This window comes from Coturnix japonica, chromosome 4 (assembly GCF_054131305.1).
Source record: "Coturnix japonica strain WE chromosome 4, WE-NBRP24, whole genome shotgun sequence".
In the NCBI taxonomy this organism is placed as follows: Eukaryota; Metazoa; Chordata; class Aves; order Galliformes; family Phasianidae; genus Coturnix; species Coturnix japonica.
Window position 1 is genome coordinate 36,549,976 of NC_140666.1, and position 24,388 is coordinate 36,574,363.

Below are 24,388 nucleotides of genomic sequence, written 5' to 3' on the forward strand. Positions count from 1 at the left end.
CCAAATAACTAGAAACCTACCACCCCTCAGAACAGATAATCTTTCCATAAATAAATTACTCCTTCCTATGCATCTTTTCCTTACACATGATATGTAAACTCCATTTCTACATTTCTGATAATTATGTGCAAGAGAAATATGTAGGTAGTACTACTTGTAGGTAGTAATCATAGGCCCAAACCAGAAATGTTTTTCTCTTGCACACAAAAGGAGCCATTTCCTGAGGTACATTATAAGGTTTTTCTTTCATAGTAGATTCTTCAAGACTGTTTCTATGTCTTACTCACTGTAAGCGATACCCTTCTGTTTTCTTTAGAGATGAGCATGAGGGTTTTTTGGGTGAAAAAGCTAGCATGAAGCCCAGTTCTGCAATGTGCTGCTCAGCTTCTTTGTCAGTAGGCAAAGGTACTGCTGCAACACTTGCTAGTCAGACACTAGCATAAAGCTAGCACTTCAGTACACAAGCAGGGTAGCCACATAATAAATAGGGGCCCTAATAAGACCCTTTACACAAGCCTTGCCTTTCACTGCAAGGTTGTGCCAGGCAAGACCTAGTACTGCTTTCTTTGACAGAAATTAATGACTTTTGAATATAAATTTATGTTTCCTGTAAGAGCAATCACTCTTAATTTTGGAGTTGTATTTTGTGGCTTACCTGTTTGATTTGCCTCTGATTTTTCTCCTCATGGCAAATACACATTTAAATCTGGATAAGTAGAATCACACTGACTAGAGATTTCCTGTGTTCTTGCACTTGCATACTGTTTAAGCATCCCGAGTACTGTCTCTACATCATGTATCTCCTTTTTTTTTAGCTTTCTGTTTGAGTGATGAGATGGAGACAGCAGTGCTGACAAAGATCAAACAAACTTACAGTGTAAAAGTTGCTGTACGGATCACTAGTCTTGCTATTCATTATATACATATTATGCATCAATATACTAGATCATTGCCAAGTTCGGCTGCTTAGAAAAGATCCAAATATTTGAAAGAGAATGCAAGTCTCCAAAATCTTTATTTCACAGTCCTTGTCATGTTTCATCTTGCTGGAGCTTGTAGCTGGTACTTAGATAGAAGTCTTCTAAAGTAATGTTAGAGCTAAAGGATTAGATATCATAAGCCATTCCTTCATCAGGCTTTCTATTTCTCTCTGCTTATATAATTTAAATACTATAGTGGAAAACTAAACACAAATAGGACTGTGTTAACACTGCTCTATTGCATTGGTGAGCATTTATTTATACATGTTGTTTTGTTTACTTCAAAGAAAAGCATTCATATTGCTAACAATTTGCTAACATAAGTAGGTTAGCTCTAAACAGGTCTAAGAGCTGATATACTTAAAAGATAAATAAAAATATAATTATGTTTTGCTAACAAGCAGTGGTTATTTCAGGAACAATCTTGTGTAAATGCTTATGAAAGTATGGAATGTATCTGAGTAGGAATTACGTATTAGGAATGCGGATGCACATCAAAAACTGAGCAGACAAATACACACCTATACAAGTAGCATTTCCTTGGCCTTGAAGTAAAGTCTGGAATGAGCCGAAGTTTCTCAAGGTGTTATTGTTCTGCATGCCTAGAAATTTGAGTTTTCTGCTATTCAAAAGTTTGTAGTAACATTTATTTCTATTCCTGAAAGTACCAGAGATACTGCCCTTCAATTTTATGACTGTTAGAAATAAGAATATAATTCACAGCAGCCTAGCAAATCTCTGAAGTATCTAAACCAGTATTTCCTTGACCTGAGATGTGTAGGAAAAATAGGAGTTGGCACTATTTTATTGATATTTGTTTGAGATCATTTAATACAGTTATTCATGAATGATGGAGCTGTAAGTATCACTCTTTTCTAAAACTCAAGCTGTTAAGTCTTCCATGCCATGCCATTGTTGGTCCTATATTCTACAAGGAAAACTGGCCCAGCATGCTGTTTTGTTTTTTCTCTCTTCCTCCCCCAACACTTTGTGTAGCTGAAAGATATCCCATTAACATGTGATCCTGGTTCTGTAGCTATGTTTATTTATTTCAGATATTCATACTTTTTTAGGTATGCCTCAGATGGACCTTTACATACTGAAACATCTGTAGCATTATCAATTGAACTTGCTTCACCTATCTAGAAATATCTATGTGAGAAGTTGATTAAACTACGTCACCAACTTTGCTCATAAATACAACTTTTTTTCATCACCATAACAGTACCTGTGTGACATGCAGCTTATCATCATGAATTATGGGGGAAAGGATAAACAACCCATTAAGAAATTAAAGGCCCACAAAGGTGCAGTTTGATAAAGGATAAAAAAAACCCCACAGGGTACATATAATAAGATCTCTCCCCTGAAGAGTGATTGTTATCTTTCTTTCATGAACGTCAAAGACCTGGAGCTTCTCAGTGCCTCAGGCAAGTGAGTTTGAAGGTCTCCTTCATGACTGAATAGGAAATAGTAATCAGAATTTACTTCAAGACTATTTATTCGGTAGAGTATTTAAAAAAATGCTTTATGTGTAGACCTGATATTAATAACTGATATTAATAAACAGCCACTTTATTACAAAACTCTACTGCGTTTATTGCATTTAGTGTGTCATTATCTATTCAATCTAGTATATGTTGTTTTTAGTTTTTCCATGGAACAGTGGGCTAAATAGCTCTGCTTGATACTGTTATTCCCATTTAATTTGCGCATTCTTCAGTCTGTAATAAATGAAAGCCTGTGTAAAAGAAGAGTAACTTACAGATAAAGATATCTTTGTAACCCCAAGAGAAATAAGTTATTATTAAATGTTTTCATTCCTTAAGACAAAAAAATATAGACAATATCCTTAATGTACTGTAGCTAATAAAATATGCCCTCTTCATACTAATAAAGGGGAGTAGTATTTATGGTCTTTCAGCTTCCTCTGAGTGAATTTCTTGATTGTATCCATGGTGTGACTGGTGGCTGAGCCAGCACCTAACCAAATCAAAGGAGAAGCAGTCAAAAGGAATGACTTAAGTGATGATAGTAGAAACATTCTGCACAATTTTCTTCCTTTTCTGATAGATTGCTCTAAAATTGGTGGAAAATATCATCTGACATCACCTTCATCGTACCAAAGATTATATATATATATATTTCCCAGTAAGATGGAACTCTGAAGTTTTGCATTTATTTGTACTGATATTGAACTCCTTCCATTATTGTTTTCTAGTTCTGGTCACACCCATTGATCATCTCTCATCTTAAACTAGGTTGTAAGCAGCGACATGGACAAGTAATAGCATATTATTTATAGATAACATTTCATAATGCAGCCTAGCCCAGAGACCTTTGGGCACTACTGTAGTGGAAATGATAAATAACAATATGTTAGCTGCATAAAACAAATGTCTTTGGAGATCTGAAATTCTCTTTCTAGCTGGCTTCAGGAATGCTGTCAGTGAGAGGCAGCATTGCCTTTGGCCTCCTCCCTCTCGGCCTGTGATTTATGTAATACATTCAGGTGGCAGCGCACCCAGTGGAGGCTTACCTACATTTTAAATGCTTACCTACCGAGATTTATAACTTTAAAGTAGCTGGAGTGAAAAAGGCATGTAAAGTTAGTATCTAGGATAAAAATCAGGTGGTGTTGTTACATAGTCCTAAGACTTTAAGTGTATCATGCCAGAGATAGTTGAAATCCTTGGGGGCAGGAGGTCTGCAGATTAATGGATGTTTTTCTTCTCTGTAAATTCCTTTGTATCTGTAAGGCCAAAAGGTGTTGCTCTGTAGTCAAAGCAGAACTTTAAGCTGAACTTTGGAAACTGCTTTGGAGATGAAAAGCACGATGTAAACATATACTTCCACTCCAAGCACTTACAGGTACTTACCTTCAAATGGAAATTAAAGTTACACAGTGTGATAAAAGCATTGCATGATATAAGTGTAATTTCATACTAGTGTCTGTACCATTTTTTTGTGTGTGTTTGAGTTTCTCATGTACTACCCTGTTTTTATTAACCAGCCACAAAAGTGATACTGAAATTCTAATGGAATTTTAACATTCCCTATAAGTGACATGAATATAGGCTTCATTTATTAATTGTAGCTGATTAGCCACAAGGCAAACATTTAATTAAACCTTGGGAGACAATAACATTGCACATAAATTATCCATTTAAGAGCACATAGGTCTTTAGATTTCATTAAAAATTGTTTAACCAATAACTACACATCTTAAGCTCAATCTGTGTTTGTGCAGATTTAAAACCAGAAAATCCCCTAGTGCATTGCTGTTTTTTTCCAGACATTTATTTCTTGATGCTTTCTGATTTGTATTTACTTACCACTTGTTCATGCTGCTTTCCTGATTAGTGAGACTGTCACTCAAGCTGTGGATTACCTATTGATTAAAGAAGTCCAGTCATATTATTTACTTTCTAAATAACTTCAGAACACTCTGAAAGGTACAAATAAATGTTCATGGAATTGTTAAAAGTAAAAAATCAAAAGAACTATAATGCAATGCAGCCATATATTGAAGACTTCTGCTTTGAATTATTTTCGTCCCTATGCTGCTATTTTCTATTCTTCTGTATCTGAAGATCTAAAAGCAGCCTCACTTTGCCTAAGTTTAAACAGATCACTATCTAAGCCATGAAGTAACTCTGAAAAGTGCAAGTTCCCTCCTAGTATGGTCATGCATATGTTTTGCCAGCAGGTCATCTTTCCTCAGCAAATTTTGGGTACCCACTATGTTTCCTAAATAATGCAGGCTGAGGCAAAGGCAAATAGATGATAGAAAAAAATTACTCAATAAAAAGAAACAGGCAGTACTGTGAGAGGAGGGATCACACCTCTACATTCAGTGCCATATTTTCAGGAGTACAGGGAAAATGGCATTTCTGAAAATCAGCTTGTGTACTGCCACAAAATTTTGAATGACTTAATAAATTAGTGCTACTAGGCATTAAACAAAATACTCTTTCTTGAAAGGTTAAGTACATGAAGTCCACCAAGGGAGCCCATATGAGGCCCTCCTCTATCCCAAGGCAGCCTCCTAGTCTTCAGGTGTTCCATTTTGTTTTTAGAAGTGTTTTATTTCAGGTTCAGAGAGCAGAGGAAAAACCAGCTAGAAATCAATTATCAAATAAAAATAAGCAGACAAAAAAAAAAAAAAGAAATCTTATGTACAGTAGATTTGCAAACTGTCTGTATGTCTGTGAAGTTAAATGTAGGTTACTCCATTCATGTACAAAGATATTTAGATGGCAAATGGAAACTAGCTGCTATGAAGCGTACCACGTTCATATATAATTAAAGCACCCAAGAGTAAAATAGTGAGGCACAATAGGTGACAACTGATAAAAACAAGGGAAGAAGTATAAAACAGGATACAAAACCCTGGGGATTATAGAGAATATCTAATACTGGCTGAAGATCCTACTACAACTGTATCCAAATTACCAGATAATATAAAAATAATAACAGAACTGCTGGAGCCAGTGAATTCAGTGAGATACTGCCAACATAAAGAGCTTCTCAGGCAAATCAGGTTGCAGCATTTCTTGGAAGAATAGTTTCACTCATCTGCTATGGATCTGCTTAAAAAAAAAAAGTTCATACTTGGCCAAACCTTTTTTCTGAAAGCTTGTCTAATCATAGTAACACCTTTTGGAGAGTGAAACTGAAGATGGTGGCTGGCAGTGACAGTTTATAAGTACTAGAAAAGACATATTGCTGTGTAAATAGATAAAATTGGGTATGTGTGAAGTTGCAGCCAGCTTTAACGCAAATGCTTTTGTCTTGTGGTGGTCTCATGGCCAAAAACATTAAGTTCTTTTCTAAATGAAAAACAAGAGTTTGCATGAAACAATTTCTTATGATTTAGGCTCTGGGAGAACACATTTATTGGAAAGTTTTCTTGGCCTGGATTCTTCTTAGACACATATTGCATTTTCACACCAGAATTTCCTCAGACTTGAACAAATTGGGTATGCTTTCTTCTTTGCTATATCTTGACAATCAGTTGCCTGTAAATATATGAGTGTTCTGAATTCTAAGTCTCTCAACCCCAGAAAGAAGACAGGTCAATGCTCATAACTCCTCTCTTGGGACATCCTAACTCTTCGCTACAGTTAAGTCATAAGACTGTTGTTATTTAGTTTAGTCCTAGGTGTTGCTAGATACACGATCAATGGTACTCTGTTTGAACAATGTTATTTAAATAGTTTCAGCTTTTTTGCATCTCTGTCTTGTAGCAAGATGGACTGAAATTTCCGTTCAGTAATACTGCTCAGGATTGAGGGAGTTCTCAAGATAATTTGACTTTACTACAAGAAAGATTAGATCTGTAATAAAATTCAACATTATCTCCTGCTGGATGGTGTGCTGTAATGTTGGCACCCACGTGCCTTTGATTTTGGAATTAAGAGGCTCTTCAGGTTTCCACGACCCAGCATTCAGCCAGGCTATACCTGTACCTCAGCTTGTTGAAGCAGCTGAGAAATATTTGAATATTTCCCAAAATAAGGAATCTCTCACTGCTAGAGGAGCTCAGTCTGATGGGGGAAACGGTTTTGGTACTTATTTGAGCTTTCATGGTAGTAGTAAATCTTTTCGCTACTTTCTGTAAATTAATTGGCATAGATTCTTAACTTATGGCAGCAGACAAGTGCAATGACTGAAGAGTGCAAAAAACAGACATCGCACAGTGTTTTCTTTCAAGTACTGGTGTTCCTCTCTCCCATTTACAGCTCATTTGTTGTTATTCATAGCTAAGTGGGCCTTTTTCCTATAGGACCAGGTCCGCCCCCCCCCCCCCAACCTGTTTTTGTTTTTTCTTTTTCCATTCCTTCTTTATCTTAGTAAATTGTTCTCAGTAAGTTTACGTCACCTTTTGGACAGGGACAACATTCTGTATCCACAGAGACAGGTAGAAAGCCGGCAGGACTGTAGGGACACGCAGACACTTTGGAAATTTAGTTCACATCACAGTCACACCCATAGGGAAGTGTGAGATCAACACTTCTGTGGTGCTGCTATGAACACCTGACTTTTTTGTTTTGGTTTTGGAAGTAATGATCACTAAAACAATCAACTAGGAATTATTTTCTTCCATCCTGGGAAAGATGTGCTCAAGGTATCATCTCAAATAAGTTTTTAAATGCATATCACTTGCTTTTCCACAGAAGTTTTGTACCTTAAATCATTCTGCATCCTTCCTGCACACATATTCACAGTGTTTGGTCAGTATCTTCTTTCAGGCAATAGCACCTTAAGAGGTACAAAGAGCTAATATAAGGTGTCAGTTTGCATATCCTTTTTTGATTCCAGCCTTGTGCTCTGATTCAGGCATTCCCACTGTTTATTCCAGTTACATCTTTTGAACTTCCTGTTGCTGTATAAATAATTGGGTACCTTGCCCAGTCTTTTCCTATACAGAGTAAATGTGCTGCTCCTGGGTTGTAAGCACAATCTACAGTCAGTCCTTATGCAGTATTTATGCACATCTTTCCAGAAAGATTATTTTGATGTTAATTCAGGCCACTTAAGAGCAGTCAGCCATCACTAGTAAATTAAAACCTGTAGACATATCAGATCTATTATGACATGTTTTTCAAAATGGTGACAACTAACAACTAAATGATGTGTGACTAACATGCCAGCCCCCACTCTGCCCATCACAAACACTTCTCAAATCCTGTCAGTGACATTCAAGTTTGCAATTTTTATGGTTTCATTTCTGTGAACTTTCCCAGGTTTCTACTATTTATGAAGTGGAAGATACCTCAGGAAGGTTGGGGTTGATATAAAATGTAACAGGAAGAGAAAAGATTGTGACACACAACTTTTTCTACTTTGTTTGCCAGAAATTTGCAGGCACAACTAGCAGAAAATCTCAAATTTGATTCAATATATTATGTGGTAAAAACTACTGAGTATAACATTTCAAAACTGTTTCAGAATGATGTATCAAAATACCATTTTTAATTGTCCAGTGGAATAATCCGAAGTTGTATATTATACTGTTACTGCAGCATTAGTAAGAGGAAGCAAATAGTGGCCATGTAATAAAATGTTAAAGTTCTGTGTTTATTTTCTAGTGACATCATTGACACAGTGATGTAAATAACTCTAGTAACATGGACATGCAAATCTCTCAGTTTGTTTTACTTTTTTTTTTTCACAGTTATGCATTATTCATGTTGTATTAGTACACGCACTGTTTATTTCCCTAATTGTAACAAGCACTTAATTAATTACACTATAACCTCTTGAATCTACAGGCCAACTGTTGCGTCTTTAGTTAATATTTTAAAGTCTCATCTTTTTCCATTTTTCCTTGCATCTTTGATGTTTTGTTTCTTACCCTTCTTGTTTGGTTTCTCTGTGGAATAGTCAGAATAATCCTGCAGTTCTCTTTTATGACTGAAACTTTGCATTTTAACAGTTATCTGGAGATACTTTCTTCCTTGTGAAATATCAGTTTTAATAACAAGAAAAGAAAAATGCCATAAATCTGCACTAACCACATAAAGCTGAAGTCTCTGAGAGACTGATTAACATTGAGACTCTACACGGGTTTTTCAATAATTAGAGGATGTGCTTGCATGGAGCCATGACTGCACTGGCCTTGATGCCATTTCCCAGGGCAGACAGCAATTATTACAGCCCACAGTAAATTTCCTACATTCTCTGCCTCCAGCCACTGAAGATCTTTTTGGAGGAAAGGTCTCTTAATTTTCCATGCTCTTGTCATCAGCTTGGATTAGCAATGCATTCTGCTTATTTTCATCAGCTGGTTCAGAAACTACTGACAGCTGTTTTTCTGCTGTAGTATTTTCTCTGCACTTGAATTGAAGAGATTGGGATCATAGCTTTAATTATATTAACACACTAGATAACAGTCCTGGCATTTTCAGCAGGACATCTAGAAGCCAACAGTTTACACTATCTTTAGGCTCAAGTGAGTAGCCCCCACTAAGCACTCACTGCCTTTCTGGTGTAGATTATATTTATTTATTGTTCTCAGATTTTATCACTCCCACATTTTTATGGATGAATTATTAATTGTTGTGGAGGGCTCCTTCTTCTATGATACAGTCATGCCCATGTTTGCACATACTCAGTGGTTACTTCAACCCTGAATTTTGCTGTGTTCAAACAACACAAAAACCCCTCATGTAACATTAATGTAACATTAATTACCATAACATATGATTAAGGCTAGTCAAACAAATGTCAACTTGCTTAATTTAGGTGCTTCTATTACTCTTTAATTATATAAGCGAGAACCTGCCAGAGTTGTTAGTAGGGAGAAAATGTCTTCATGGCTTTTTACAACAAAACATTGGGCTGAGCTGTGTAAGTTATGCAAGCCATTGCTATTTCCTGCAGAGCTCAAATCCCTCTCAAAGAACTGTTAGATTTACAGTGTGCTTTCTTGGACATTTGATTTTACCCCTTGTCACCTGGCATACTTTGTCATTTGCCTTTACGTATGATGTACTCAGTTCATGCTAAGATTCTCCATGATGTCTTACTTAGATGTAGTAAAGAAACTTTTAAACAAGAGGCTTCAAACACTCAAAGGCTCTCTTGTAACTGTGGGCACTTTCAGCGCAGTACTCTAGTTCTGCCTGAGCCCAATGTTGCACCCACAGAATTTGAACCCTGGCTTATGCCAGCTTTAGCAAATGTTAAAGTGTTTATGAGTGGGTGCAGTGTATCTGGGTCCTTACTGGGATTTGGATATCATATCAACGTATATGCATATGTTTGCCCCACAGCCACCACAGATACCTTACTAGGGAGTCGTGCAGGCTGGGCAAAATGGAAGTTGAACAAGTAAAAATGATATTAAGAAATCACTAGGATTGAAAAAGAGCTCTGAGATCTAGTTCAAACTTCAGCCCATCACCACCATGCCCCATAAATTAGTACCAAGCAAAGAGGGATGATCACCTCCCTAGTCCTGCTTGTTACACTATTTCTAATTCAAGCCAGGATGCCATTGGCCTTCTTGGTGCCCTGAGTTCACTGCTGGCTCATGTTCAGCTGGCTGTTTTGTGCAGCTTTCCAGCCGCTCTGCCCCAACCCTTAGTGATTTATGAAGTTGCTGTGACCAAAGTGCAGGACCGGCATTCTCAACAGAGTGGAACATAACATTATTGATTAGAAATATGATTATAAAGTCTTAGAAAGTGTGTGGAATCAGAGGAAAACATTTCAGGAAAAAAGGGGAGGGAGCAAAAGATTGAAATAGGAGGAGAGATATGAAACAGGTAACTTAGATACATATATATATATGTATATATATTGGAAAAAATAGAGATTGGGAATTGGGAAATGAGGAAGGTAAAAAAAAAAAAAGAATATAATGTGAAGATAAGAAGGCATAACCAACAGTGGAAGAAATTAATTAAAAACTGTTGAGTAAACTTCTGGAGAGAGTACAATTTGAAAACACTGTCAGGTCAGGTACTGGCTGAGAAAAAAAAAAGAGAATGAAAATGCAGGTAAATACAACTGAATATCTGGTGGGCTGATACCAGTGTTGGCAAGTAGAGCATCTGGCAGTTTTGAAGAAACAGTGAGATGTCTAGGACAAATCTGACATGTAAACAGGCTTTTCACTCTCAGCTTGTCTCAGCAGGATAAGCTCGTGTTACGAGGTGGGAGTACCCTGAAGAAGGGAACATCTTCTTACTGCTATATCTATTCTACACGTTGAAGAGGTACTCAGTCACACAACATTTAGAAAGAGTAACAATTTCTTCTGACATTTCTCTTATGAGAACTTAAAGTATTCTATTCCTATATCATCTCAGCTGCAAAATACAGTAATAGCAGTGGATGTGGTTTGTGAATTTGGTACTGGAGAAATTGTACCCTATTAGAAAAACCCACTGATTTTCTGTTTCATCCTTGTCTAGATTAAAGTGGAAGAAGGAAGTAGACTGAAATGGAGAAGGGAGCCTTTCCCAAACTGCCTCAGAAAGAGAAACTTACAATACTGCATCCAGCAGAGATAAGAAGAGAGATACAATTCTAGGTGAAGAGAAGACCCCAGGGCTGTATGGCTTGGATCTGAAGTTTCCCATATCGCACTGTGAGAGCTTAGATGAAGGAGTGGCAGATGCTGGCAGAAGAAACTCCATTGGAGAAGGAAATTCCAGCAGGCAGACAGACTTAGAGATGAAGAAAGGTTTTCTGTTTAAGAGTCCCTATGTAAGATACTGCTGTGATTAATATTTTTGTAAGAAAACTCATGGCACTCTATGTTACTTGTAGGTCACTTGCTGTAGAATGCAATCAATTATGCCTGCTCAGAGGTATTAAGCAGAAAAAGGAGCATTCCAGCAAGCACTCACACACAGTAGCCAGTTCTGTAGCACCAAAGCAGTGTCTGCTCAGCCCAGGTCTTCAAACCTGTTTCAACAGGGATAAAAAGAATTCAAAGGAGACCCTATATATCTTACGTCTTAGCATGATACTAGCATCAGTGGAAATCCAGCAAATGCAGATGTAGCCTATTTGTTCTTGCAAGACATGGGACATGCTGTGTTGCAGGTGACTTGGTAATGTGACACAGATAGATCCCTCTTTGCCCAAGGTCTCAAATGAGATTCCACACAGAACCCTGTTCCAGGTGGAAGAAACTTGTTCTGTGTCACCACATCGCCCCAGACTTTATGCCTCCTAAGCTGTCACTGAAAATTGCTGCACTGCAACTTCTTTCCCCAGGTTTTGAATGTTTACATAACTATAGTTCCAAAAATTGAACCCATGCAGAATTTAAGTCCATATTGCACAAACATTCTCCTCATTTAGTCCCTAAAAGTGTTAGTTGGTATTCTATACTTTTAAATTTCATGCCACTGAAATCAGTCCAGCCTTCATCTTCTCCTTTTAGATCCATTTAGATCCTTCACTGTACTTAAAACTTCGTCTTTGCTTTGAATCATTTATTCCTAACTGAAAAGACCATTTCTGAGTATCTTAAACATTGTTTCTTTTCTCATCACTATATTATGAGCATTACATGTAGCCTCTTTGTAGCTTAGCTATTTCTCCTTCAATGCAGTCTATCACCATCATTCACTTGCAGTGAATTCCCTTCGCACTGTCTTTGTAATAAGCTACACCACGTAGCACTGCATTAGGCTGGGTTCCAAAGTGCAGATTGGAAATTGTTAACATTTCATTTGTCTAGAAAGAACATCGGTCATCTTACCAAAGGCAAATATTAGGCATTAACCTGACACTCATTTCTGTAATTACAGACAGTATGCTCCACAGCTTTCTGTATATATATTCCAAATTCCAGTGTCTTGTTACCTTTAAATTAAAAATATTTTTTAAAATACCATATTAGTAATGCTAGGAAATGTAGGCTGGATTCTCAGCTAGCATATAACTTTTCTTTGTTAGCTATGCCATTTTATTTTGCCAGCTGAAAACATGGCCTATGACCTCCTTTTATTTATTTTATGATTTGATAGAAATAGAAATATTTTGAGTAAATGGGATTTTTAGATTTAATCTCCAAATAAATTAAATGAAGAAAATAAATGTTTATGAGTTTAGAGTTTTAGAAAATGATTTTAGAAAATACAACATTTTAATTTCAGAATAGTTCATAGTTCATTGCTTTGTAATTCTTTTGTAATTGTTGAGATCATAACAAATAATACAGTACTTAAGAAAGAGGTGTTCTAAACAGATCAGTATGTATGTGTGCAAGTTTTACATGTTTGTAATAATTCTAGCTGCTTATCACCATACTGCATTCTAGATTTTAATAGACTTTTTTAAAGGAATAAACATTTTTATTTGGGAAAAGCAAATAGAAAAAAAACATAAATAGATTAATATTCAACCATAGAAGTGCATTTTGCTTTGAACAGTGGTAAGAGTTTACATAAGTGCTTTGCTGCACAAGCTAACAGTAACTGGAAGTATGCAAAAGAAAACTCCAATGAGGGAGACTCATAATTCTGCACCATGAGATGTCATCTGCTCTTTCAGAGGTCAGAGCCCAGTTACCAAACAGAGAAGGTAGCAGTTTCTGCCTGATTTGGCAGTGGTTGTGATACATTTATGAGGACAAATAAGTGATATTACACAAACAGCGCAGAAAATGTTGTAGTCAAGAATTATGATATTACGGTTCAGTATTTTGGGGTAAAAATAATTATGAACAAATTACTTGACCATACTTGGAACTCCTTCAGAATACTGAATGAGACTGTTGCAAAAGAGTTCCTATCTTGTATGTGGTTAGATAAAGAGTTGTGCTCACTGTAGACAATGAAAATTCAATTGCTCCAAAGATCCCAGGAAAAGGACCACATGGATTCCTGCCTTGTGAAGCCTGTGCTGCACCCTCCCTTCTGAGCTATTGTTCCTTGTGATAGCTGTGTTTAGCTAACCAGGGATGCTGGCACATAGTAATGAAGTTATGTCTTTATTATACTGCATAGACAGCTGCTCTGAAGTTAGCATGATATGGGATTCCAGGAAGTTTATTTATTTTAAGGCAAAACAGGTAATGATAGAGTTTGATGTTACAACTGATAAAACAGACTATCTAAATAGACTCTTTCAAAAATATGGGCAGGAAAGAAAACAATACACCAGGGTAAAGCAGCACTCAAGACAGATTGATCAGAGGGAGCAGAGAAAGATATAGTTAGAGCTGAGCAATGAATACATTCTCAATCTATCTGTTTAGTATTACTCTGGAAAAGTGTGGTTGTGACAAGATTGCTCTGAACACTTGCAGAAAATGAGGTGATCAAGGTCATATTTGAGACACTAAAGAAGCATCCAGATGAAAGTAGCTGAGATTTTGTCAACATGAGAAGCAGACAAAAAGCCAAAAAGACAGAAGTGGGGAGGAGACATCATATCACATATTTGAGCTGGCTACATTTTTCAAATAAGACATGAATTTTCAGTTCACCCCCAAAAATACACACAGAAGACTTAAAAACTGCAAATAAAACTTGATGGAAAAGCATGTTACATTTCTTGTGTACTTCTTCAAAAATTTCATATTGAAAATATAGTTTCTATGGATGTTTTTAGTACAACTTCCTCACAATGTTTCCTCAGTTTACCAGCCACAATTATTTCAACACTGTAGGTCCTGTCTAATGGAAACACAATTATATTCTTTTGGTTTCAGACATCATTTCAACAACAGGAAGCAAAATTCAGATCCAAGATTGCTTTCTGTTAGTGATGTTGCCAACAGCACAAAGAATGCTGCCAGCCACTCCCAGGGCACTGCAAGTCAACGCTCTTCATAGCATTCTCTTCTGTGCAATCTCAGACACTGGGATTGGCTAGCTACTACCCATTGGTGTGTTGGAGCAAAGGAGCTACAGTGAGTGTACACCACAAGCACTAAGACTTCTAATTAATACATGCAAGCAGCTTGCAGTGTCTTTTGCTTAACTTGTTTTTATGAGAGAAGTCCCCCCCTCAAAATTACAACAAAGCACTTGTGCTGCTGTTTTCATCAGAGATCATCCTTTATGTCAGACTGACATAGTCTCCATAGAACATAGACATTTGGTGTACTTTTATGAGCTGTCTAAAAAGACCTGGGCATGTTGCCCATGATTTTGTTCATGAGAAGTTTTTATTCCAATTTGTATTTTTATTAGAACAAAAGTGATTATTTTTATGAACACCTGTAAGTCATTTCCAACATACTTTCAGCACATTAACAAAATAAATCAAAAAGAAATGAGCAACAATTTAATAGTACTTCTACAATGACCTCTCTAAAGTCCTTAGTGATGAGCACTCTTAAGATGCTTATGAAAGATGTAGAGAAGTGACTTGAAAGTATAAACCCACTTTAAAATAAATGATAGGTAGGTCCTCACTTACAATGCTACAGTCAAATCTGACAAACACAGGAGAAACACGGCTAAAGAAGGGACCTTTTGGAAGGTGGATAAAAAAGTCTTGTTATTTTATTTTCCCAACCTTAGCATTTAAAATCCTTCAAATTTTTAAAATTAATATTATAGCTCAGTATTTGTAGCATGTAAGAGAGCCTGTTTTTATTCTTTCCAGATGTTGTAGGATGGTAAATTTGTTACTAACTCCTGTATTGTATTGAAAGCCTTATTTATGTTTATTAATTTAAGGTACTAATGATTAAATGGAAAACAACCTGTAGTTTATATATCTTATTAATTTAATCAACTTTGGCAATTTAATTTTTTTTAACCTTCTTTATTTTGGTAGCAGGAACATTCTGAACCTTTCTTGTTAACATAATATCTGAAAAAAAAATTCTTTATTACAGTAATCTGTCTTGCTAATGAATATTACTCAAAGACTCCATAATGTGTCACACTATTTTTTAGTTTCTAGATCAGCATGCCTTATAGTTTTATATTACTGAGAGCATGATGGACCGGACATACATACTGGGCATCTAGGATTTGTAAGGGGACTAGTACTGTGTATGTAGCCCTCCTGTTCTCTCTGGCATTCCCTGTGGAACTCTATCCCTGGATCTGTGCATAATCATCTAGTCAGCAACAAAAATGGTTGATAAACTCAGAAGAGTGGACAAAAAGAAGAAAAGTTGGAGGCCTCTGTAACCTTTGCTAGCATTAAAAACTGTCCAAGTGAGGACTGCTCATTTTCTCTTCCAAGGCAAAAATGGGGAAGAAGAACTTCTTGCAAACATTACTGTAAGCCTCTGTGTTTCATAGCCTTTGGGTCCAAACAAACAAATTGCATTTGTGATATTTTTCACAATGCACATCTTACAGTAAAGATTCCTTACCGCATTAGCTTGTGTGATCAAGTCTCAGCTTTCTTTATGAAAGATGGAAAGAAGACTAAACAAAAACAACAAACAAACAAATTCCTAAAAAACTGACTGAGGGTAGTTTAGTGTACAAAGTTAATCACGGTTTAAAAAGATTAAGAAATAAACCTCATTCTTTTAAAAAATCTCAGAAATTGGTGGATATTTTTCAACATTCATTTTTGACCCTACTGCATTCCCTAGACAGAAATTTATTTTGAAAGGATTAATAAAGATGACCTCTGGCAGATTCCATTGTTGTCATCACTGAGTGCTGTTACATTGCACCACCTTCATTTATTTATTTATATGTTGCTTTTTTTTTTTTTATACCGATAAGAATGTAGAGTGTGCATAAAATCAGTACTTACCCTTTCTTAAGGATAACATATATACACGAAGTAGTGTATGCAGTTTATCTCTGCTATTTCTGGAGCAGCCCAACCTTATACAAGCTTAATTGCATTATTTTATTATTTGCATTCTATTTTGTTATTTAGTAAGCTCCGAGTTGGCATGAGGAATAATGAGAAGGCTTTCAGAATGCACATTAATGCAGGATTTTTTTTTCTTCTGGCTGACATTTCCTATAGACTTACTGTACAAGTGTCATCTGGGAAAATAATATTTGTCACATACGTATTAGCAGGAGGAGTAAAGTAAAAAAAATAATTAAACAAACCCAAGCCATTGTGTATTTTTCCTGTTTTCTTTTTTAAATGGAAAAGCTACATTTCTTACACTATTGCTAATATTGCACAAGTGACAGTAGAAACCACTTCATTACTGACCGCTTTAGCAGTATGTGGCCAGAGCTTTGACAGAACAATCAGTGCAAAGGGTCATCTAATAGAGTGCAATTCTGTTGGAGCCTGGAGGTTTGAAAGGAGGATCAGCTAAGAAATGGGTCTTTTCCAATGCTCCAGCATCTCACTGAGGTTTAAATAAAATTCTGGAAGTGAAACAAGTTGAGGGTTCTTTCTTTGGATTATTTGAGTAACAAACCAAGTAAGCAAAGAATTACTGCTTTGTCCTCAGCAGAGCACTCGCCTGCCAGTCTTCCTGTGCACAGCAAAGCAACTGGTAGATGGTATGCTCATACTTACAGCAAAATGTTCTTAAGAAGTGATTGGAAAAAAAGCTTAGTTTTATATCTGCCAGTTTGTACATCTCAGTATGTTGTCACAAGTCTGTTAAACACTAAATCCACCAACTGCAAGCTCTTCAAACCCTCACCTTAGTCATCAACTGCTGTACTATCATCAGTGGAAGAAAACTGCCAAGGAATCAAGTTGATATAACCCATCCAGCTCTTCCTATGGAAACTGTCAGATGTAAGAACTATCCCTAAATGTGATGTATTTTGTGGTGAATTTGAGAGAATTTTTCAGCTTAACATGAAATACAAACATTCCTGCATTATAGCAGAATTAAGATGTTACAGTGTTTAAGATTTCTACAGCCAAAAGAAAAATACTGAAACTTCTGAGCATCTTTCTAGTGTAAATGACCGATATTCAAAGTGAATGTGAATTATTTTACTTTGAACAGAGATGATCCAAATTGTGTACAAGTAACTCTACTTTCAAAATATCCAAATAAGACATGACTAAGTCAGCTTTGTTGCCAGGAAAATACCTTTCTTCTCTCTTTTCCATGTCTCTTGCTTCCCAGGCTCTGCTTTTAATCTGTGAAGTCTCTCATCTCAAAGGAACTTGCCTTCAGTTTGATGTTTCAAAACCCTCCCAGGCCTCGGCCAAATGGATCCAACAGATTGGACACCACTGAAGGTTAGAAATGAAACAGTGTCCAGTGGAGACCACGTTTCCACCTGTCCTTCTCTATCCGAAAAGACTGGTCAACCTACACAGTCACCTGCATGATGAGGCCCTTTATGCTTAGGACTTTCTGTGGATAGTTTACTACACAGTAATTCTATTAATGTTTTATCCTTTTTTTTTTTTTCCCACTAATTTTTTTAAAGAAGAATTCATTATTAAATGTTCAGTCCCTTTTCTCTACCTACTAAGGTACAGGAGGTACATTCACAAAGATATCCTCCAACAAAACCGGAATTAACAGATGATGTTTGGAGGCCAGCTAGCAAAGCCACAAAAACAAAAGGTTTTCAAGCTTCTCATATCTACACACCAAGGGAAAAGAAGTGCAAGTGCTATTCCTCTTACTATTATTCAGAAACAATTTCCTTGTTGCAACTATATATTGTAAATGGAATGTATATTCCTCTCTTTAAAGCAGCCCTTTTGACTAGCGAAAAAGCCCACATCAGATCAGCGAGACTGGTCTTTTCTCAAGGACCTTTTGTCCAATGCCTCTCACATAAAACTTTATCTCTGATCTTCAAGCACCAGCCCTTCTCTCTTTACTTTGTGTCAGTTTTCTTGGTCTCCTTCAAATTTCAATCTAATTACATCGAAGTTCCCATGTTGCTACCTAATTTTTCCATTTCAGTCATTTTTAATGCCGCTTATTACCACTGTTTATTTACTAAAGACATCCTCTGACTGGCTCAATTGCACATCTCTGTGTTTCAAAGTAATGCTATCTCTATTTCTGTTCATTTTTAGGCTTTTTTGCATGTGTTATACAGTCCACTGTACTCACCATAACTTTACAGTCACATGACAACTGAACATCCCATTTCAGCAAAAGATGCACTTTTCTGTATTTCTGTAAAATCAGACAACTTCATGTGGAAGTTGTGATAGATCCAAATTTGCCAAGATCCCTATATTGGGTTGCAGAGTCTTGGGGTGTAACACCAAATAGAAGCTCTCTTCCAGCACTTTAATAAAAGCAAAGTTCTTGCAAAAGGCAGTTTCACTAAGTCGTACTACATATAATGCAGCTGGGCAGTGGCACCAACTGCCTGACAGTCTCCCAGATACCATGCGTGGACTGAATAATTCTGTCCCAACAAACCCTCACAGCAGCCTACCATGCAGATAACTTGGGACTGTGCTATCTACGACCTTTCAGCACAGCTTTAAAGCAGGTTATCAGAGTTCCACAGAACGATTCCTTCTGTTCGTGCAGGGACTCCAGAAACCTCAAATCCTTTCCATTTTCCCCCACTTCCCAGCACATTATGCATGGCTCTTTACTTTCTCATTTCTTAATCCTATATAGCACAAGCAAAGATGTAGAGTATTTGGTGGCTGTATTTTTAAAATATGCTGTGCCTAATGAGAACATAAATTCCTGTGCGTATGTTACAGAGTGTTTTGTGTAATGCCAATCATTCCTTTGACTTTACTGCCATACTTGGGGGAAAAAAAGTTTCTGATTAATGAGACTTTTTACCCATGTGAGCAAAAACTGAAGAGATGGCATTTAAACCAAATGTGTTGCAGAGGCGGGCAGAGGAAAGAACATAGCATTAATGTGTTCGATGTATAGCATATCATGCAAGCAAAACAGTGTAGGAATGTTCTTGCTTTACCCTTTAGTTTTGTACGGTATTTGCATTTACTGAAAATAATGTTAAAGTATGGGTAAAGCAGGTATATTTAAAATAAAAAAATAATAATTCCAAGTGCATAAACACATGCATCAATGACATAATGAGAAGCACTTTATGAAACCATATTTTTACTTTGTAAAATACAAAAAACTGTATGTTAATTTTCTATGTTCTCCTGTACTCATGTTTTATTAACTTTTTAATATTACTGTGCATCATGCTAGTATGTAACACTCCTCCAAACAAGGTACTGTTTTTAGTTAGTTTATGAAAATAAATGAGCATTGCAGATTGGCAGTTTGTTCTTTAATGGAAGCACACAATGTTTTTTTCTGGTATTCCCCCATTGTTTCAAGGGCATTGTACTGTACCATGAAGCTGAAGATCCTTACATCTTCCTTCCAATGAAATTGTGGATTACTTTTAATTTAACTTAATTGATATCTACAGAATATTAAAATATATTTTTACGCTCACTCCCAAATTCTAATCCGAATCAGAGTAATAAGATTCTCAGTAATTTTTTTGAATGCTTCTGTTACAAAATGCAAGGATGACATACCCCTCCTTCGCCTCATTCCCTTCCTGACTGGAATTTTATCAGAGTACAAATGTTAGGAAACTCAATGAAAATACAGTTTAATGCAGCCAGTTAAATTGCCTGGGAGGAAACAGTGAATACAGCTTTCTTAAAGCCTTTCCCCTCAGGCCATTAACTAAGAAACTGGTCAGTAACTGCTGGTAACAAACCATTTTGGAGGGATTATTGCTATTACCAGTATTCAGTGGTTTATGGCTACGTTTTGTTAAAGACATTAGGAACTGTTACACGGATGGGCCCAAGGTATTGGAAAAATCATTCTTTTCCCTTGTGATTAACAACAGGTTTTTTCCCAGTCAAGAAAGATGTCTTGAGTGTGCACAGTGGATTCATTATTTGTCATATCTCTCTATGCTGTAAAATAGGCTTTTCATTATGGTCAGGATTCAAATGAAAAGAGTGAAAATATAATACTGATTTCTGGGAAAGAATGATTCACATGGAAACTAGAATTTAACTATTTCAAAGAATTTTAGCTGTCATTGACGACTAGTTGGCAGAAAAACATACTTTCTCTTCTTCTGAATAACTGTTTCTTGGTGAAGGAATCAGTGCTACCGCAACAATAAACAATGGGACAGATTTCATTTTCTATAACGATGCAGTGCAAATTCACGTGTAAGAAAGCAGTTTTGATCAGTATGTTTCCAGCACTCTACAGTTAGCTTGGTATCCTAATTATTACAATTTGCATAATCCAATGTATTTGCAAGGATGGGTCAGGTCAGCCTTATCATAATGGAAAGCGCAGAATCATAGGAAGTTCAGTGTGGTAATTAGGAAAAGTTCTGTGGAGCTCCAAAAATCTTTCTTTTGTTCTTTTTTTTAAAGGAACTCCATCTAAAAAGATATTTTGACAGCTTAGTTGTATAAATGATACTGTTGAGTTAGAATACAGATTGCAAACGTGTTATTTGCATGAAAAATGTGTTTTTCACTCCACACTATCCCCATATCTTTTAATTTTTTTTTAAAAAAAACATAGATCAGAACATATCATTAGCTATGCTTCTTACTGAACCTGACTTTTCTCAAGAAATTTACATCTTTCTCTCATTTTCTGTTAAGGTTTCTTACCCTGTTTTCTCACCTAAAGAATTATAATGAGGTAGAGTGAATGAGATCTATGGGGAAAGCAGTGGACCTAGAGACTAAAGGTAAAAGGATGATTGATGGTATGAAATTACCATAAAAGTACAATCAGGATCAGATTTTAAAATGAATTTTTAAGCAGCCTAAGAGATACTCTTTGATTTGTAGTCTGGTGGAATGGATAATGTCTCATTCAGTGGATAAAGTTTCTCACTGTGTGACTTGAGCTTTTTCTGATCTTTCTGACTGGGAGTAAAATGGAACCAAAGCCTAAAGTGGTTTTTAATGCTGAAAATATCAAACACAATATTCTTAATGTCAAAACGTAGGCATAGCAGGTGAAAAAAGAAAAATAAATATAAGAAAATTATCGTGTTGGTATTTTTGTGTTAGATAAAGAAGCTATCTTCTTAAGCATCCTCTTGATCTATAAAGCATTTTAAGAGTAAGAGGGAAAGGGTCAGATCTTTGTGTTGATCTTTATGCTGATTTGGGAAAAAAAATCTTTATACGGCTTAAAATAATTTCTTTCTTTTTTTTTTATTTTTTGGAATGCAGTAAATCCTATTAAAATATGAGACAAATACTATAAGATATGCCCATTTGAGCACCACAAAAATCTGGTGAGCCTTCTATTACAAAAAATTTGCATTGCTTTTGCTCTCAGTGGGTCAGTTAAAACTTTTTTTAGAATAAATTTAGAAAAATTTTTAATTGAAATTAAGACATATTTATTCTTCAAATTTAATATGTTCCCATGATGCAACTCATTGGCTTTAAAGGACTGATATTAGAAAGAAATACACTGGCAACATTCTTCTTTTAACAAAATTTTTGCATCTGTGAATCCTTGGGTTTTTTACTCCCATTATTTCATGGTTTTATTTATTCAGTTGAGAGGGTTTAGATATGATGCTAACATGTTAAAACTGACTTTTTTTTTGTATGCTAATTCAGTCTTCTTTGAAGTAAAAGGAAAATTTAATTAATTTACTTTCTACTGTATACTTAATAAAGAAGGATGTACATACCACTTATCATATAACCTGAAAGGTTTCCATTTATTACACGCATACCTTATTTTATGGCTCTGTATCGTGATATTAAAATTAAAAACAATATTTTAAAATAGTTTAGCACTATAAAATAACCTAAGATTTCCAACAGTTGCTTTTTATGACAGTTTCCATTTTTTTCCCTGCTACTGACAGTTCCCATAATGACTTTAATCATATAGTCTGGAAATGGAGCAGGTTACTGAACAGCAACAAACTCACTGGTCAATGTCGGTGTCACTTTTCTGGGAGCAGGACTTTTTGAGCATCAAGGAACTAATTTTAACAGCCTGCTGGAAAAGTGTTAAGTGCATTAACTCCCTGTCAATCACATTTTTAGCATGCTGGCCAAATAATTATTATTTGGCTCGAGACATTCTATTGAAACTTATTTGTATGGTATTCTTATCTGTGTACCTTATGTGACTAATGATGATTGTTTATGGAGAGCTGCCTGTCCAATTATTTTTGAAGGAACACAAGAATGCAGAATGACTGGAAGCATCAGGTTTTTGCCAGAGAATGCCTCAGGTAAGAGGAGAATGGCTAGAGGCTATAAGGAATCACAAGAGACAAGTCAGAGTCGTAAATTGGGAAACTGACATATCTCATCTAATATACTTGCTAACTAGGCCTTTAAAAACCTTGACATTTAACTAAGTTTGTGGAAAAGTTATAGATTTTGTCCTTTTCTATTGGATATAACTCATTAGTACGATGAACGGAGGTGTTTATAATCATTACCAGCATTAGCAAACTACCATACAGGATCATTTAGAGATCCAGTTAAGCACCTAACAACTGCTCAGTTGTTTATGTAGGTTGTGCCTTTTTCAAAGCCAAGTCAGTCAAAAATGATATTGCAAGTTATTTACCCTTTTGGTACCTCAGTGTATGAGATGGGATGAAAGAATGCTGGTATTCAGCTGAGGCATTTAAATAATGCTTTGGAAGTCCTCGCCTACTTAGAACAGACCGCAACCTTTTCTATGAAACAGAAATTTCTGATGGTTTTGAGAGAAAAAAGGTACTATAAGACCAAACTTTGCAAAGAATGGTGCCTATTAACTGAAATTGATTAGAAGACATTAGGAAATAAACAGCAAAGTAAACTTTGCCATTATCCACTACTGTATGAAGGATAGATATTTTTTGTAATTAAATACATACACTGCCCTTAGTCTGATACTATTTATACTGATCCATATCCAGGTGCAAATACCTGATTTCTGTGCAACAACATAAAATGAAAATCAAGCCATGGCATTCTATGAAATGAACAACAAAAGCAACTCATTGCAGTTAGAAAAGTGATCACAAAGAGGCAGGAGGAGGCACTGTAGCACAATGTCTATCAAATGATAAATGCTATTTTTTGTTTTTCTTAGCTGAAGAACTAATTTAAAAGCAATATACCTAGCAAGCAAGCATTTCTACGCTTAGAAACTGTTATAATTATACAAAAAACAGGGAACATGTGGACAGATTCAGTGAGGGTGGGGGATAGCTGATGGGAGCTGTTAGGGATTGTTTTCCCAGGGCAGGAAACTGAAATTCAGTAGGAAATGGCATTTTGACAAGCACTTTGTATTTCCATCCCAAATGGAATCCTGCTCATTTAGTGGAACTGGAAAGAGGTTATTTGAGACAAAAGCCCCATCTTAATCTTACATGTGAGCAACTGTATTGACTATTACAGGATTCGAGTTAACTTCACCTTCACTAAAACATCATATATTTTACCTAAAAGTTCTTTGGAACATGAATAAATTATACTGTAACATATTACTGTAGGAGAGAAAATGACTACTGCTGTTGAGGTTGTGTGACGTTTTCCACGCTACCCCCAATTTCAACTGCTCTCAACTTTCTGAAAACTTCTGGCTGCCGGGTAAAATTTCCTTAGCTTATGTCTCTACTGGATGAAAATTTGTTTTTGAAAGTTTGAGGGACTGCTTCCATTATTTCTGAATAAGCATGAATAAAAACACATAGCCCATAATGCAAGCATTCTTTGTTCCCTCTGCAGTATTCTGTTTTAAAAAGAGAGGACAAAAGGAGGATAATTTGATGTGAACTTGCAGGCAGCAAATAAATAGTTGCTCTTCTACATTTGAATAGCTCAGTTATTTTTGAAAATAATGAAAATCTTGGAGAAATTTCCATTTTTGTCCAATCTGTTGCTGTATTCCCTTTGCTCTTTGTCCTCGGGAAAGTTTCTTTACTACACCTGTAGCCTGTTTTTCATGTGATAATCACATGAAAATATATTAATATAATGTTCTTTAATTGGTGGCTCGTGATCAACAGTTACTTGGTAATATTTTCACTGATCTGATCTTG

The 24,388-nt window shown here is 36.0% G+C and overlaps 1 protein-coding gene across 8 annotated transcripts in view; it reads right to left on the reverse strand.

Moving 5' to 3' along the window:
* TTC29 (tetratricopeptide repeat domain 29) overlaps positions 1 to 24,388 on the reverse strand; it is a 185,521-nt gene that overhangs the window by 114,438 nt on the left and 46,695 nt on the right. The window contains exon 3 of one of the 8 annotated variants that reach the window (XM_085544980.1): positions 4,316 to 4,371. The exons of the other annotated variants lie outside the window; for them this stretch is intronic. The gene's annotated coding sequence lies outside the window, so the exon portion shown is untranslated. The remainder of the gene's footprint in view (positions 1 to 4,315; positions 4,372 to 24,388) is intronic. 8 annotated transcript variants of the gene reach the window in all.